The following is a 4,506-nucleotide window of genomic DNA, read 5'->3' as shown; positions in this document are numbered from 1 at the left end:
TTATGCTTGATGCCAAAGTTTTGCAACCTATTTGTAGGTCTGAATAGGTCAAGGATTTATATCTGTAGCTTGCAATTCTCTTCTCACAACACATCCAATACTCTTCTAAAAAGGAACTCTTCAAACAATACAAAATTGGAATTATTATAGTTTATGTCCAATATTGTAGTAAACAAGTAATACCTTTATTGTCACAATGTCTAACCTCAAAGATCATATAACATCCATTTAATCTTAAATATAAAAAAAATGACACATGACTAAATACCACTTGAATTTGACCTCTTGGGGTTTAGCTCTAATCAACACTAATTGCTTGTGCATATTTTATACTATTAAAGTAGTGTAAGCAAATTTTGTGTTGATCAAAGGATTTTAGATTTCAGCAGCTATGTACATAATAAGGATAGGCATATTTGCCTTTGCATCCTCCCCAACACTTGAGACAAGGTGTAGTAGGTCTTAATGAAGTAGTCTCGGAACCTATCAATGGTGAAGTAGAGCTCTACTTCATTGCAGGTATTTTAATTAACTTTCCATCCAATCCCTATACTCTATGTTTGGGCAACAAGTAGGCCCTACTCGTGCTCTTATTTCTCAGAGACTTTTCTTTGAGAGATTGAAAGTTGATTACTTTGCTAGCTACCACATTCAGGTCAGAAGCTCTTGAGATGTATTTTTTATTTATACTAATTATTGTCCCACCTCCTTGTGACCTAACAAATCTGTCCTATTCATCATAGTGTTTGGACACTACACTAATGAACTCAAAATTGATGAACATGTTAGGCATCACTAATTTTCCCAAGTCCAACAGCCACACGCATAATTTAAGGGAGCATTTGCATTCCTTTTCAAACATCGACCACCCCGTCACAGAGATGTGGCCATCGTGACAATCTCGAGTGTTGTCCAGATATCTATCCTATGGTCCCCTAGGGCTGTGGATATGAGCAGTCCTTCGAGTAGACCCTGGTAACTACACAAATAGGTGCTCATCCAAGGGTTTTTTTGAGGTAGAAGGCTGTGAACTTGTTAGACTCATCTTGTACTAACCCTCTATAAAATAAAGCTTTGAAATAACCTTAGGGTTTTAGAATTCTGGGTTTGTGGTGATCTTCTCATGCAATTAACAAGCTAAAACATTTCTGTATATGCTCAGAAAGAGCAAGAAAATGTAAAAAAATTTGAAATTCTAGCTTGAATCAATGCACTTGTTTTTCTGGTGCAAAAGCCTAGTTCATCGCCCCTCACACCAGTCAGCTCTGTAATTGTTCAGATCTCAATGTAGATACGAAGTAAGAGTTCTGAGAATGTTGTTGCAATATTTATAAGCCCAAATGATGAAGGAATGCGACTAAATCTGTCAAGTCACCATTACCGCTAGTTTGAGAAAACAAGATGTCTACAGCATGACCATTCTTCATTTGAATACTGTGACCATCGATCTAGCTTGGCACAGGTGCAACGAATCGTTTATATGATCCTGAGAAATTTTGAATGTTTCTGAAGCTGACGTTGGAAATACTTGACGAATCATAAGAGATCATGTAAACTATGCTTTACAAGTTGGCAAATGGACCCATTAATCTTCACAATCTTCATCGAGGACATGTGGTAGCATAGCGCAGCAACAAATGCTAGTTTGGCCCCCTCTTTATCTACTTCATGTTCATGCACTATCCAATCACGAGTGGCACCTATGTGCACGGTGATAAGGAATATTTTATATCATCTTTGATCTTATCAGGGCCCATATTGACAGAGGTGACATATGGCGCCATAGTGCAAATGTACAGGAGGGTGGGGTCGAGCCATGTGCAAAGATAAGGGTGCATGCTAGGGTGATACTTGTTAACTTAGAGTAAAAATGCAAAGGGCAGGGGGGCCATGCCAAGGGATCCACCATGTAGGGTGCACTTAATTAAAGACATAGGCAAGGAGTGTAAGTATTTGCAATGGGAAAAGCCAAGTGACCTCTAGGAAGGAAGGTCGATCACTTACAAGACTCAAAGGCATGTCTTGACTTAGAAAATAGAAAATTGATCGAGGGAAATTTCCAATTATCGAAGAAATAGAACAAAGAGGATGCAATTGACAAATCCAAGGTTGCCAAGAAAAGGAATAACATGACCTTTATTAAGAATAGAAATCCTAGGGCCTTGTAGAGGCAAAATCATATTGGTTGAATTTCATGTGAACCAAGGTACCCAATGTCTTAGTCTCTTTAAAAGGTGCTCAAATTTAAATATTTGCTTTTGTCATTTGTGATTTGGTTCTCATCTTTGCATTTGATTGTTATTTGCCAGCCTAGATTAAAAAATACCTTGTGTTCCTTATATAGAGCACTTCTTCTATCATTCATAAGGTCTAACAGGTAATTGCAATATTCTCAAGCATCATTCCAATCAAGCATTCAAGAACAATCTAATCATAAGAAGTAGTCGATTACAACCATTCAACATTCAAGTATCAATTTAGGTTTCTCATTCAAGTTTATCATGTTATTGCATTAATACTTGTAGGACTTTCCTAAAGAGAAATGTATCATCTTTCTCATACCTAAGCTATAATATTTTTAGTTCAACATTTCCATTATTATTTAGTCTATTCCCTCCCTAGGACTAGATCTCTATTTCATGGCTACTAACTATTATGGACATGGGAACACTAACGCGAGGTTTGACTTAGACAAGCTCCTATACAACACAACCTTTCTTTCCCATTTTTTTTTATGTGTGTAGGTTTAAATTTGACTATGAAACATGTATAGAAATGCAAAGTCAACTACTACAGGTTGCAACAAACTTTGAATAGATAAAAAAACCAATAGACTAGGGTACCGAACACTCGTGTTTGACTATTTTTTACTAAATTTTTGAGAGATGGACCTATAGGACATCCTGACCATAGTTCTACCCCTTTTCTATAATTCAAAGACACCTCAGACCATGGCACCAAGCACTTCAGTCCAACACTTTTTGCTCTAGTTTTCAAATCCAATTTCCTCTCTACATCTCTTTTCCAAATCTAGCATATTGTATTGTTATCTATTCTATAGTTTACTTTTATTGTTGTGAACCTTCATTTTGTCATCACTAAACCCTAGGTGACATATCAATATGAATTCCAATACAACACATGAAAAGAATTCTAAGTGATCGGCTATAATGTACAAGAATGGAGCAAGGTAGGATTGAGGCCAAGATCCACTTTAACACAAACATTGGAATATGAAGCCACAAAGATGTGATTGAATTTGACTAACACTTGTCTAAGAGAGTCAAAAACTACTTCAGGGCTTCTTGCTTATTTGGAAAGTGTATTGATTTGGGATGATACCAAACAAGGATCTAGGTACAAATGTAATCACAAACTTGGAAGATTGTAATAATAGACTGGTACATAGATAGGAACTCAGTAACATGTATAGAATCATATAGAAAACATAGAGGTGTACCTATGACTACAATCTGAAGTAAATTCTACTGGATCAGAGCATTTAGAGTGTATTGGTCTTTTGGCTTTTGCACACAAACTTAACTAGAGCCTCTTGAGATAGTGTACTTCCCTCCTTGCAAATTTGTTGAAGACTTTTGGGAACCAGATCACCCAAAGCGTCTTGGTCCTAGACTAGGTCACCTAGAGTGCCCTATTTCTAGCTTTTTTCATCTTGATTTTGGAGAGGCCCTTCTCTATTTGATGAGTATCTTTTCTTCTCCCTATCTCTCCTGAAAACTTGTAGCTACACACAAAAGGACAAAAATGGTGTTTGGGTGTTTTATAAGAGTTTTCTTAAGTCAAACCCCAAGTTTGGAATTAACCCCTTTAAATTGAACTAAAATTAAATTGAAAATACTTGAATTGAAATGATTGTCTGAATTTATTATACCTTCAATAGATGATGCAATTCTCTTAGGACAAGTCCTCCATGTGTTAATGCTATAACATAATAAATCACATAAAATTCATCATGAAATCATAATTGAAACATAAATGAAAATGCCTCGATGTAGTTTGTCGCTCCTTGAATTAGATTTGCTCTTGAATTGTAATGATAGCATAATGAGAAGATAAGAATGAGATCATAGTCGATTCCTAAAATGAATTGAGAGGGATTCCTTATATAGGGATTTTATATAAAAATCACCTTTATGTGGACTTAGAATTATCATGTTTTTGAACGGAGCTATATTTGAATAGGATACGACCATCTTATTACCCTCCTAGAATTTGGGGGAAAAACATGGGACCGTATGGCATTTAGCGACCTAGTCCTGACAATTTCAACATGACTTTTTAGGAATGTGACATTATAGGGTTCTAATATCAGAATTAAGTTTTCGTGACAATATATAGTGTTTAGATGGGGGAAATGTATCTTGAGATTTAAAATAAGGCATGATTTATGGTAAATTAAGATAATAAAAGATAAAGGGCACACCTAGAATTAAGGGCCGAAATAAGAATGTGATGATCTATTAAAGTGGAATAGGACTCATAATT

This window comes from Cryptomeria japonica, chromosome 7 (genome assembly GCF_030272615.1).
Source record: "Cryptomeria japonica chromosome 7, Sugi_1.0, whole genome shotgun sequence".
Taxonomy (NCBI): domain Eukaryota; kingdom Viridiplantae; phylum Streptophyta; class Pinopsida; order Cupressales; family Cupressaceae; genus Cryptomeria; species Cryptomeria japonica.
This window is presented reverse-complemented; position numbering follows the sequence as displayed.